Source organism: Arachis ipaensis, chromosome B6, assembly GCF_059453495.1.
Source record: "Arachis ipaensis isolate K30076 ecotype BB chromosome B6, ASM5945349v1, whole genome shotgun sequence".
Taxonomy (NCBI): domain Eukaryota; kingdom Viridiplantae; phylum Streptophyta; class Magnoliopsida; order Fabales; family Fabaceae; genus Arachis; species Arachis ipaensis.
In genome coordinates this window covers 7,799,457-7,813,563 of record NC_142441.1, presented here as the reverse complement: position 1 = coordinate 7,813,563, position 14,107 = coordinate 7,799,457, and the positions used below count along the sequence as shown (strand labels likewise).

Here is a 14,107-nt window from a genome sequence, read left to right as displayed (position 1 = left end):
TGCTAATTGATTATGAGAATCAAATTGCATCTGAGAAAAAGAAAGGAGTTGCTATGGTAGTTGGCAACTCTTCTAAGAAAAAAGGAAAGTGGAAAGCAAGAGGAAATGGAAAGAATAATTTTAAAAGAGAACCCATGGCACCTAAAGGTGGTGTGACCAAACCCAAGGGCAAACAAGAAAAGGCTGACAAAAATGATGCTGAATGCTTTTATTGTAAAGGCAAAGGTCATTGGAAAAGAAACTGCAAGGAGTACCTTGCTTCTTTGAAAACCAAAGAGGAAGGTAAGACACGCTTGAAAACAGTTTTCATGATTTCTTTAGCTACTATTAATTCTTCTATATGGGTATTAGATACCGGAAGTGCTCATAATATTTGCAATTCGTTGCAGGGACTACGAGTAAGTAGATGGCTGAAGAAGGGAGAAACTTACCTTCAAGTCGGGAACAGAGCAAATGTTGCTGCTGTAGCTATAGGATCTATTTCTTTAGCAATGCCTACGGGCAAGACATTAATATTGGAGAATTGTCATTATGTTCATAATTTTGTTACAAATGTTATTTCTGTTTCTATGTTGGACAAACGTGGTTTTTATTTTAATATTAAAAATGGCATTTGTTCTACTTATTATGGTGATGACTTATACGTAAATGGCTATCTCCAATATGGCATTTATATTCTTCCCGATTTAAATGGTAATTCTGTCATGCATGTTTCTACTCTCAAAAGAGAGAGGAATAATCAAGTAAATGAATCATATCTTTGGCATTGTAGACTTGGTCATATAGGGGAAAAAAGGATTTCTAAGTTACATAAAGAAGGTTACCTTAACAAATATGATTATGAATCATATGTAACTTGTGAATCCTGTCTCAAAGGAAAAATGACCAAAACTCCATTTATGGGACATGGAGAAAGGGCTACAGAATTATTGGTACTAATACATACAGATGTTTGTGGACCAATGAAAATTCAAGCCAAAGGAGGATATTCCTATTTTATCACTTTCACTGATGATATGTCTAGATATGGCTTTGTGTATCTTATGAAACACAAATCTGAGTCATTTGAAATGTTCAAAATTTTTCGCAGTGAAGTTGAAAATCAAACAGGTAAAAGCATTAAGGTGCTTAGATCTGATAGAGGAAGAGAATATCTAAATGATAATTTTCTTGAGTACTTAAAGAAAAATGGGATTCTTTCTCAATGGACACCTCCTGGTACTCCACAACACAATGGTGTTTCAGAGAGGAGGAATCGAACTTTATTAGATATGGTTCGATCCATGATGGGTTTTACTGATCTTCCATTGAATTTATGGGGCTATGCTTTAGAAACAGCAGCATATCTGCTAAATAAAGTACCCACTAAAGCAGTTTCTTCAACACCATATGAGATATGGAAAGGACGAAAACCAAATCTCAAGCACATTAGAGTTTGGGGATGTCCAGCATATGTTAAGAAATTGCAAAGTAATAAACTTGATGCTAGGTCCGATAAATGTAGATTCATTGGTTACCCTAAAGAAACAATGGGTTATTATTTCTATCACCCTTCTGATCACAAAGTGTTTGTGGCAAGAGGTGGAACCTTTTTAGAAAAGGAATTTCTTTCCGAAGGAAGACAAGGTGAAGAAATAGAACTTGATGAAGTTCAAGAAACCAATGAAATAGTACAAGCTCAAGAACATGAAATTCAAGTTGAGCAACCAACTTTGGATGTACTCAAACTAACACCAAATTTATCATCTTCAAGAGTTGAGGATAACGAACCAATAGTAGTTCAAAGAGAGATTAATGAACCAATCCTTGAACTACCTTTGGTACAAGAACTACCTCTTCGACGGTCCACAAGAGAACATCGTCCACCACTAAGGCTAAACCTAATAGTGCAAGATGATGTAGAAAATGGGATCGATTATGATGATAATGATCCTAAGACTTATGAAGAGGCAATGCAAAGTTCCGAAAGTCTAAAATAGCAGAGTGCCATGGAATCCGAAATAGAGTCTATGAGGATCAACAATGTTTGGACTTTGGTTGAACCCTCAAAAGACATAAAACCTATTGGTTGTAAATGGGTTTACAAGAAAAAGATTGGAGCAGATGGTAAGGTAGAGACCTATAAAGCCCGTCTAGTTGCCAAGGGATACCGTCAAAAGGAGGGAATAGATTATGAAGAAACATTTTCTCCTGTGGCAATGCTCAAATCTATTCGGATTCTACTTGCTATAGCAGCTTACTATGATTATGAAATATGGCAAATAGATGTGAACACAGCTTTTCTCAATGGAGAACTCAAAGAGGAAGTGTACATGACACAACCTGAAGGTTTCACATTTCAGTCTGATCATAGTAAAATTTGTAAGCTGCAACGCGCCATTTATGGGCTAAAGCAAGCTTCTAGAAGTTGGAACATTTGCTTTAATAAGACAATCGAAAAGTTCGATTTTATCCGGTGTGAAGAGGATCCTTGCATATACAAAAAATTTAGTGGGAGTACAGTCATTTTCTTAGTACTCTATGTTGATGACATATTACTAATAGGAAATGATGTACCAGCATTGCAAAATACCAAAATTTGGCTATCTCAACAATTCTCCATGAAAGATTTGGGAGAAGCAGTCTATATTCTAGGAATAAAGATCTATAGAGATAGATCTAAAAGGTTGCTCGGACTCTCACAATCTATATACATTGATACCATATTGAAAAGGTATAACATGGAAAACTCCAAAAAGGGCTATTTACCAATAGGCACTGGAATTACTCTCAGTAGAAAGGATTGTCCTAAAACTTCTGAAGAGAGAGTACGCATGAGTAGAATACCATATGCTAGTGCAGTGGGAGCTATCATGTATACCATGACATGTACACGTCCTGATGTCGCATATGCGCTAGGAGTAGCCAGTCGATATCAGGCAAATCCAGGTGAGGAACACTGGAAGGTGGTTAAATCCATTCTTAAATATTTAAGAAGAACCAAAGACCAATTCCTCATCTATGGAGATTCTGAACTTATACCAAAAGGGTTCACTGACGCAAGTTTTGCCTCAGACAAAGATGATAGCAAATCTACTTCAGGTTATGTTTTCACCTTAAACGGTGGTGCAGTGAGTTGAAAAAGTTCCAAACAAGCTACTGTAGCTGATTCAACAACTGAAGCTAAGTACATAGCAGCAAGTGAGGCAGCTAAAGAAGCTATGTGGATGAAGAAGTTCATAAACGAGCTTGATGTGGTGCCTTCAATTAAAGAACCACTTCCATTACTGTGCGACAATAATGGAGCCATTGCACAAGCAAAAGAGCCAAGATCACATCAAAAATCTAAGCATATCTTGAGAAGGTATCATTTGATAAGAGAGATCGTTGAACGTGGAGACGTTAAAATTCAAAAGGTTGCTGGGAAGGATAATGCAACAGACCCATTCACTAAGGCACTTGGATCAAAAGAGTTTGATAAGCACATGTGGGAATTGGGATTGAAATATATGACTGATTGGCTCTAGTGCAAGTGGGAGATTTTGTTGGAAATACATGTATGCCCTAGATCCAATCTGTCATTGGCTCTAGTGCAAGTGGGAGATTGTTGGAGATAAGTGTGTATGTCCAACAAAATACTATTGTGAATTATTATTATTATTATTTCTTTTTATAAGAATAAACTTTTATAATTTATGATAGTGTCCTTAATTAAAATTAGAAACGAATAATTACGATAGGGATCGTAATAATGAGATATACGTTTTTTTTTAGTACTTTTAATTTAAATTGTTCTTAATCGTAGAATCACTAAAAATGGGACATTAGTGATTCGGATAGATTAATATATATATATATATATATAATAGTCTTCATTGGATGAAGATTAATAGATCTCATTTATTAAATTATATATATAAATGGTATATATAGAGATATAACCATTGAACTGACTCACTCTAAGAATTCCTAATGGTTATAGTTACCGTATATTTGTCAATAGGATATTCTTATGATGAACATAATATTAGAATTTTCCTTTGACCTGCGACTATCATAGTAATGGACAATGTATTTGTTATACTTTGATTCCGGACACCTAACACCCTACGGTGTTAGTTGAATGGACATTGGGTATGATTTAAATACTTGTAGAATTAATGATTAGTCAAAATGGAATCCATCAACTATGGTAATGAGTTTGAGCTTTACGATTATAATGAATGGAATAAACAATGCCTTGGTCAAGGGGTTTGAATGAATTAAGAAATGAGTTTCTTAAGTCATTCATAATTCATTATAATAATGGTAACAAGTTAGAGTTTGACAATTAAACCGTACTCTAAAAGTTAGCCAAGAGCTGAAAAGATGGAAGGAGTTGTATTTTTTGTTCATCTTGGGTTCTTAATAAAAATATTATTACTTCATACTATCGAGTCGTCAAGGAGCGTTGCTAGACGCCAACCTTGATTAGTAAATTTAGTATGACTAATTTACTACCCGCTTAGTATTGAACCTATGGGGTCACACACTAACGAGTGTTCTAATCCTTGGTAAATAATCATTTAATTATTATTTTGATTAGATCAAATAAATAATTATATTAATTCAAATGGAATATTATTATATTCTTTGCTAGCACCATGAATATAATAATATGATAATTGAGAATATTAAATAATTAATTATTTATTCTATGATGAGTTTTAAATATGGATAAGATCCCAACTGATTCTGTTTCAAATTAAATTGTAATTTGATTCACAAATCAGTCACCAATCTCATACTATATATATGTGTATATGATAAAAGAAAGGACACACAAGTTTTTCTTTTACCTCCACATACACAAATATTCCAATTCTTAGTGAAGAATTGCTGGTGCAAGGAGTTGCAAGAAATTTCTCAGTTAAATCCATTGGTCAAGGAGTTGACAACAAGGATCAGTCTCGGTGTGGATACACATAGTACCTTCGTACTATCGAAGGAGAAAGTTTTCATTCACTAGGGTACTCAGGTATTGGCATCTAACCCATCTTATTTCAATAAAGTTTTAAGCACAAAATAGATCAATAGGATTACTTTATTACTTCCGCTGCGTGTTATGAACACTTGTAATCCTACAGGTGTTATGTTGTTCATTTTGATATATATTTTTTTTTAAATTAAAGCATGGATAGTAATATCACATGGTTCATGGAACCTTGGATTAAAGCAAACATGTTTAAAATTTGATGGAGCCTCGGCTTGATATTTTAGTATTCTTTTCTTTATCTGTATCAGGTTCATTTGATTGACCTTTAATTTCTATAAATGACGGATGTTCAATTTTGTAAGAAAAGATTGATGAGAAAAATGTGACATGATCTACATCATTTATGTAGCAATTTCTGATGTTGCAAATCTCTGGAGCCTAGCAAGCTGGTAATATTAGGACTTGTTTTAGTGACTTAGGTAATTAGAAGTTCAATTTTTTACAGGTATGCTTCCAAGGACCTTGTTTAACTTGATTTTTTTTAACTGCCTATGTACTCTTACTGCACATGACTGTGGGTGTTATGCTGTTGATTTTCACATTTTTTTTTAAATTACATCATGGATAGTAATATCACATGGTTCATGGATACTTGGATTAAAACAAAACATGTTTGAAATTTGATGGAGCCTGGGCTTGATATTTTAGTAGTGAATTCTTTATTTGTTTCTTGTTCATTTGATTGACCTTTAATTTCTATAAATGATGGATGTTCAATTTTATAAGAAAAGATGGATGCAATAATGTCATGGCTTTTAGCGGTGGCTTATGTAGATATGAGTAAAATTGGTTGTAAATACTATAGTTGCATCATGTTTCGTGTGTACGTATCTATGAATATATTATTATCGCTATTGGATGTTGTAGAGACTCGTTTTAAAATTTAAATAATAATTCATAGTTATACAGAAACAAATTTTGTTTCCACGTGAAATTTTGCTAAATAATGCGACAGGACTATTATACTATATGAAGGTAAAAAATTTTACGTTTTTGAGCTGACCTACATCATTTATGAACAATTTTTTTTCTGTTAATAATTTCTAGTGCTAATAATAATAAGCAATTGTGACCAAGAATTGCATTGGTTCATTCCGTAATCGGAATGAATACGGAATGAACCAATTTTTTAACTCATTCCTATCTATGGAGCCTTTTATGACCGATGTCATGTTATTTGCTGTTTAGTTGAATTGCGGAGGACATTTTGTTGTCCTGCAATTGATTTCCATTTTTTTTCTTAAATTACAACATAGTTAGTAATAGCACACTGTGCACGGATGGTTGGATTATAGCGAATCATATCAAATTTGTTGCATTTGCTGATTAATTTTTTTCATTTATGCTGTTTTTTTTTTTTTGTGGTTCATGTGATTGAATTTGTACTCTAGACACTATGCATGTTCAATTTTGTAAGAAAACTTTATACCTAACTGAAGTAGGCTTTTTTCTAGTGGATAATAGAAAACTTTATTAATATGGGAGTCATTGCAACGGCAGCTTGATTGTTCATGGCAACGTTTTTATTTTTTAATCCGTCTTGGTAAATGATGTTGTGTGTGTCCAGAGCTTCGGATTGTTGGCTGTGTTTGCAATTATAGTCAGATGATACTGTGTATTTTGTATCAAGACTTTTGGTTGAATGTTTCCTGACAGGCAAGAACTTGCTCTGACTTTAACTTGCTCAACAGCATTTTAATGGGGAAAAAAGGTAAGCAGTGTTTTGTATTTACAAAGTTTTTATTCTTTTTTATTTCTCATAATTTGTATTGTGTTTATTAATAGAAATTAGTGGAGACGCGATTTTCTCCATGCTACATCAACGGGATGATAACCCACTTGCAAGAAATTAATGCCGATGCGAAGCTAGCAGAGATCGATGCTATTGGGTTTGGCTTTGTGAAGCAGATTTCTCGCTGGGCAGTCAAGCAGACGATAATGATTCAACTAACCAAGGCTTATGATGTGGAGACAGAGACACTTATAGTTGACGTCGGGAACATCCCAGTTAGTGCTGAGTTAATAGGAAAGGCGTTAGGGATACCCTCCAATGGTCAGCTCCTTATCTTTAATTGTGAATTTATTGTCATTTATTTTGCTATGGGTTTTGCTCTTAGGTATGGTTAAAATTATTCTATTTACTTGTTTCAATCTGAAATGTAGGGGTTGACATTCTGAAAATAGAAAAAAAGAATCCGGCTCACAGGGAAATCAAAGAGCAATTTTAAAAGAAGAAAACAACTCAGCTGCGCGACTTCGTTTATGCCTGCCCTATGGACACAGAAGCAGATAGGATAAATTTTAGATGACACTTCATATTGGTGGTCTAAAGATGTTCCTCTGTCCAACCAGCCAACAAACAATTTCTCCATGGCACATTCCTCCAATTTTGGATGTCCCAGATCCAAGCAAAGTTAACTGGGCACAGAAAACATTCAAGTGGCTCGGGAAGGCGATTGAAACACACCAAAACAAGAAGCTTGAAACTTGTGGTGGCTGCATGTTTTCCCTAATGGTAAGTTTAAGTGTTCGTTTGCTTATTTAGCCTACTTGCGGTAATGCTGAACTAAGAAACCGTACAATCTTTCCATCCAGCTATTGTACTTTCAGCGGCTAAGGCATGGTGACCTAGAGCGCTGTCGAGAACCAGAGCCATGGTTGACTGCATGGACTGCATCAGAACTTGAAAAGAAGGCAAGCAATGTGATTGATGAGGTACTAGGATGGATGGTACATTCTCTATTATAATATAATCCAACTAAGACATTTATAATTTTCTACCTCGGGATTTCGGATGAGTGTTTCGTAAGCTCAGTTGACCCTTTGATGTTAGGGTCCCATCGGAAGGAGGGCAAAATTTCGAGAGAAGCCAAAATTGCGAACCAGGAAGAAGGGGGGAGAACACGCAACTAAAAAAAAAGAGCGGAAAGAGAGAAATTTTAGTTGCATGTTCTCCCCCTTTCTTCCTGGTTCGCAATTTTGGCTTCTCTTGAAATTTTGCCTTCCTTCCGATGGGACCCTAACATCAAAGGGTCAACTGAGCTTACGAAACATTCATCCGAAATCCCGAGGTAGAAAATTATAAATGTCTTAGTTGGATTATATTATAATAGAGAATGTATCATCCATCCTAGTACCTCATCAATCACATTACTTGCCTTCTTTTCAAGTTCTGATGCAGTCCATGCAGTCAACCATGGCTCTGGTTCTCGACAGCGCTCTAGGTCACCATGCCTTAGCCGCTGAAAGTACAATAGCTGGATGGAAAGATTGTACGGTTTCTTAGTTCAGCATTACCGCAAGTGGGCTAAATAAGCAAACGAACACTTAAACTTACCATTAGGGCAAACATGCAGCCACCACAAGTTTCAAGCTTCTTGTTTTGGTGTGTTTCAATCGCCTTCCCGAGCCACTTGAATGTTTCTGTGCTCAGTTAAATTTGCTTGGATCTAAGACATCCAAAATTGGAGGAATGTGCCATGGAGAAATTGTTTGTTGGCTGGTTGGACAGAGGAACATCTTTAAGACCACTAATATGAAGTGCCTTCTAAAATTTATCCTATCCGCTTCTGTGTCCATAGGGTAGGCATAAACGAAGTCGCGCAGCTGAGTTGTTTTCTTCTTTTAAAATTGCTCTTTGATTTCCGTGTGAGCCGGATTCTTTTTTTCTATTTTCGGAATGTCAAGCCCTACATTTCAGATTGAAACAAGCAAATAGAATAATTTTAACCATACCTAAGAGCAAAACCCACAGCAAAATAAATGACAATAAATTCACAATTAAAGATAAGGAGCTGACCATTGGAGGGTATCCCTAACGCCCTTCCTATTAACTCAGCACTAACTGGGATGTTCCCGACGTCAACTATAAGTGTCTCTGTCTCCACATCATAAGCCCTGGCTAGTTGAATCATTATCGTCTGCTTGACTGCCCAGTGGGGAATCTGCTTCACAAAGCCAAACCCAATAGCATCGATCTCTGCTAGCTTCGCATCAGCATTAATTTCTTGCAAATGAGTTATCATCCCATTGATGTAGCATGGAGAACATCGCGTCTCCACTAATTTCTATTAATAAACACAATACAAATTATGAGAAATAAAAAATAATCAAAACTTTGTAAATACAAAACACTGCTTACCTTTTTCCCCATTAAAATGCTGTTGAGCAAGTTAAAGTCGGAGGAAGTTCTTGCCTGTCAGGAAACATTCAACAATAAGTCTTGATACAAAACACACAGTATCATCTGACTATAATTGCAAACACAGCCAACAATCCGAAGCTCTGGACACACACAACATCATTTACCAAGATGGATTAAAAAATAAAAACGTTGCCATGAACAATCAAGCTGCCGTTGCAATGACTCCCATATTAATAAAGTTTTCTATTATCCACTAGAAAAAAGCCTACTTCAGTTAGGTATGAAATTTTCTTACAAAATTGAACATGCATAGTGTCTAGAGTATAAATTCAATCACATGAACCACAAAAAAAAAAAATAGCATAAATGAAAAAAATTAATCAGCAAATGCAACAAATTTGATATGATTCGCTATAATCCAACCATCCGTGCACAATGTGCTATTACTAACCATGTTGTAATTTAAGGAAAAAAAATGGAAATCAATTGCAGAACAACAAAATATCCTCTGCAATTCAAGTAAACAGCAAATAACATGACATCAGTCATAAAAGGCTCCATAAATAGGAATGAGTTAAAAAATTGGCCTTCCGATTACGAAATGAACCAATGCAATTCCTGGTCAAAATTGCTTATTATTATTAGCACTAAAAATTATTAACAGAAAAAAATCGTTCATAAATGATGTAGCTCAGCTCAAAAACGTAAAATTTTTTACCTTCATATAGTATAATAGTCCTGTTGCATTATTTAGCAAAATTTCACGCGGAAACAAAATTTGTTTCTGTATAACTATGAATTATTGTTTAAATTTTAAAACGAGTCTCTACAACATCCAATAGCGATAATAATATATTCATATATACGTACACACGAAACATGATGCAACTATAGTATTTACAACCAATTTTACTCATATCTACATAAGCCACCGCTAAAAGCCATGACATTATTGCATCCATCTTTTCTTATAAAATTGAACATCCATCATTTATAGAAATTAAAGGTCAATCAAATGAACCAGAAACAGATAAAGAATTCACTACTAAAATATCAAGCCCAGACTCCATCAAATTTCAAACATGTTTTGCTTTAATCCAAGTATCCATGAACCATGTGATATTACTATCCATGCTGTAATTTAAAAAAATATATGAAAATCAACAGCATAACACCCACAGTTATGTGCAGTAAGAGTACATAGGCAGTTAAAAAAATCAAGTTAAATAAGGTCCTTGGAAGCATACCTGTAAAAAATTGAACTTCTAATTACCTAAGTAACTAAAACAAGTCCTAATATAACCAGCTTGCTAGGTTCCAGAGATTTGCAACATCAGAAATTGCTACATAAATGATGTAGATCATGTCACATTTTTCTCATCCATCTTTTCTTACAAAATTGAACATCCGTCATTTATAGAAATTAAAGGTCAATCAAATGAACCTGATACAGATAAAGAAAAGAATACTAAAATATCAAGCCGAGGCTCCATCAAATTTCAAACATGTTTGCTTTAATCCAAGGTTCCATGAACCATGTGATATTACTATCCATGCTTTAATTTAAAAAAAAAATCATATCAAAATGAACAGCATAACACCCACAGTCCTGTGTAGTAAGAGTACATAGGCAATTAAAAAAAAACAAGTTAAACAAGGTCTTTGGAAGAATAGCTGTTAAAAATTAAACTTCTAATTACGTAAGTCACCAAAACAAGTACAAATATAACCAGCTTGGTAGGCTCCATAGATTTGCAACATCAGAAATTGCTATCTAAATGATGTGGATCATGTAACATTTTTTCATCCATCTTTTCTTACAATATTGAACATCCATCATTTATAGAAATTAAAGGTCAATCAAATGAACAAAAAGCAGATAAAGAATTAACTACTAAAATATCAAGCCTAGGCTCCATCAAATTTTAAACATGTTTGCTTTAATCCAAGGATCCATGAACCATGAGATATTACTATCCATGCTTTAATTTTAAAAAAAAATTGAAAATCAACAGCATAACACCGATAGTCGTGTAGAGTAAGAGTACAAAGGCAGTTAAAAAAAATCAAGCTAAACAAGGTACTAAGAAGCATAGCTGTTACAAATTGAATTTCTAATTACGTAAGTAACGAAAACAAGTCCTAATATAACCAGCTTGCTAGGCTCCATAGATTTGCAACATCAGAAATTGCTACCCAAATGATGTAGAAAATGTAACATTTTTTCATCCATCTTTTCTTACAAAATTGAACATCCGTCATTTATAGAAATTAAAGGTCAATCAAATGAACCAGAAACAGATAAAGAATTCACTACTAAAATATCAAGCCCAGGCTCCATCAAATTTCAAACATGTTTGCTTTAATCCAAGTATCCATGAATAACGTGATATTACTATCCATGCTGTAATTAAAAAAAATATATGAAAATCAACAGCATAAAACCCACAGTCATGTACAGTAAGAGTATATAGGCAGTTAAACAAAATTCCAGTTAAACAAGGACCTTGGAAGCATAGCTGTTAAAAATTGAGTTTCTTATTACATAAGTCACCAAAACAAGTCCTAATATAACCAGCTTGCTAGGCTCCATAGATTTTCAACATCAGAAATTGCTACCTAAAACATGTAGATCATGTCACAACACTCAACTTTAGTCATTCATCCAGTATAATTTTCCCACCGCAAGTATTAAAAAAATCAAATAGACAAAATAACTTGAAAAAATTCAAGGCAACGCATTATTTATTTCGATTTGGTGTGTCAAAGGGACTAATCATATAGACTTATTTACTGCTTTAAAAGTCTAAAGCTAGTTTATTTATAATGTTCCCAAATATTGATTGCGATTGTTATCAAATATGCTGATCAACATGTAAATTTAGTCTTTGCACGGTTAGACTCAATCCCAAAACTACTTTGACTTATATCCTTTCTAATCAAATGGATCAAATGCAAGTGGACATGTGAGGAAGAAGTAAAATACACTTTCAGCTAAGACTAGAAAAAATGTAAATTGATTTGAAATTATACTTACAATTTTTTTCTAAAATAAACAAACATGATTCCAATTCACACCTATCTTTTCAATATAAAACATACATAATCAGATAATTTAACAGTTTTTCAATTGTGACAAGCTTTTAGGTTAGATTTTGTAATGAATAAAAATATTTAACATCCTCAACCTAATTTCAAACACCTGTAAAAAATATTCAACCATCCGTTCATGTATAAAAATGACCATCCGATTTAGATTCGTTAAAAAACTCACAAATAAATATATTCATAGCACGTGCTTCACACGAATTGCTGACTTACTAATACCCGGAGGCAAAACAAACCCAAATACAGTAAATCATTAAAAAACAAGACGCAAAAACCCGGATGCTCAAAAACATGTACATGTCATTATTCTTTTCAACTTCCATATGTTCACAAACACTTGGAGAACTCAAACAGGGCCAGAAATTTGCGCAACCAGCAAAACCATTCTATGCACCCAGAACATAAAAGTAACTATGAACATCTAAACATTCAATTAATGGTTATCGGGTTACCGACCTTCAATCTGGGAAGGGAAAAACAGCCCACGGCTTCTCTTGTTGTATCCGAGGATGACTCCAAGCGACGCGAACATGCAAGGGCTATAACCTACGGAGATTGCGGGTAAAGGACAACGCCGGTGGTTTTCTGGGCAACTTCCACGCGACGGGCCCCGATGCTCGCCTGCTGCTTCACGTCTTCACAATGGAGGCGCCGATGGATGGTCGGTTCGGCGGATGGCAGGATGGACGACGGGTTGCAGCGAAAAAGAAGCGGCTAACGTGGGAAGGTCTCCCTTCGTCAATGCCATTTCAAATGGCTGTGAGAGAAGGCTAATGTTTTCTTTCCTGAATGGTGTTCAAAAGGTAGGGAAGGGGAAAGGTTTTTACCGTTGAGTCAGAATGGAAGAGTGGATGGGGTGATTACGATAGAAGTAATTATGGAAGGTGAGTGTTTACGAGTATACCTAGGTTAGTAAACTAATTGGGCTAGTTTCGGAGCCGTTGTTCATATTGTTCAACAAAGTCATTGTCTCCCTAACATTTCTCATAAAAAAATAATTTAAATAACACTTTTTTTTGAAAGAAAAATGAATTCTTTTCATTTTAAAATTTTTTAAACGAATGAAAATCGAAAACTAAAAAAAATTTGGTAATTAATTTTATGTACTCTAACTATAATTAATTATCATCAACATTAAACTAATAAAACTTATTTATAACTTAGTATGCAATTATTATTATTTTTTTAATATCTCACTATTTTTTCATGGTGTAAGTTTTTTACTCTTTTTCTTAGTTTAGTAAACTTATAGTAGTAAATATGTTTTTGTTTTTTTCCTTCTCTAACCCTCCTTCAATTTTTTTTATTAGCCATCTTTTTATAGTTCGTCAAGAACGTAAGTTTTCTCTTAGTTAAACTAATAAAAAAATCTAAGTAACATTTTTTTGGAAGAAAAATGAGTCATTTTAAAAATTTTTAAATGAATAAAAATAGATTATTGAAAAAAGATTTTTGTACTTAATCTGATGTACTCTTTATGCACTCTTATTATAATTAATTACCTGTTTTCATTTATTTAATAAATTTTAAACGAGAAGAATTCATTTTTTTTTCTCTCTTATAGTTCATCAAATTATTAATATCACCGTTTGAATAGTTTAGAATATGAGACTTTTTTTTAAAAGAAAGTAGAAGGTTTTGAGTAGACATTCGTATGGTAGAGGCAAGATATTAGGTATGTCAAAAAAATTTCACTTTGGAATCAAACATGTTGATAAATCTTGTTCCATGAAAAGACAAAGTGAGATACTTAGAGTGAAAAGTGGTTGGAACAAACTATGAATAGGAGTGTCATTGAAAAACCAAAATGTAGCTAACTAGAATAATAAGAATGAGGATAG

General features: G+C 34.0%; 1 pseudogene; it reads left to right on the top strand.

Moving 5' to 3' along the window:
• Positions 1 to 2,813: 2,813 nt before the first annotated feature.
• On the top strand, positions 2,814 to 3,339 carry LOC148554526 (secreted RxLR effector protein 161 pseudogene; annotated as a pseudogene).
• Positions 3,340 to 14,107: the final 10,768 nt, after the last annotated feature.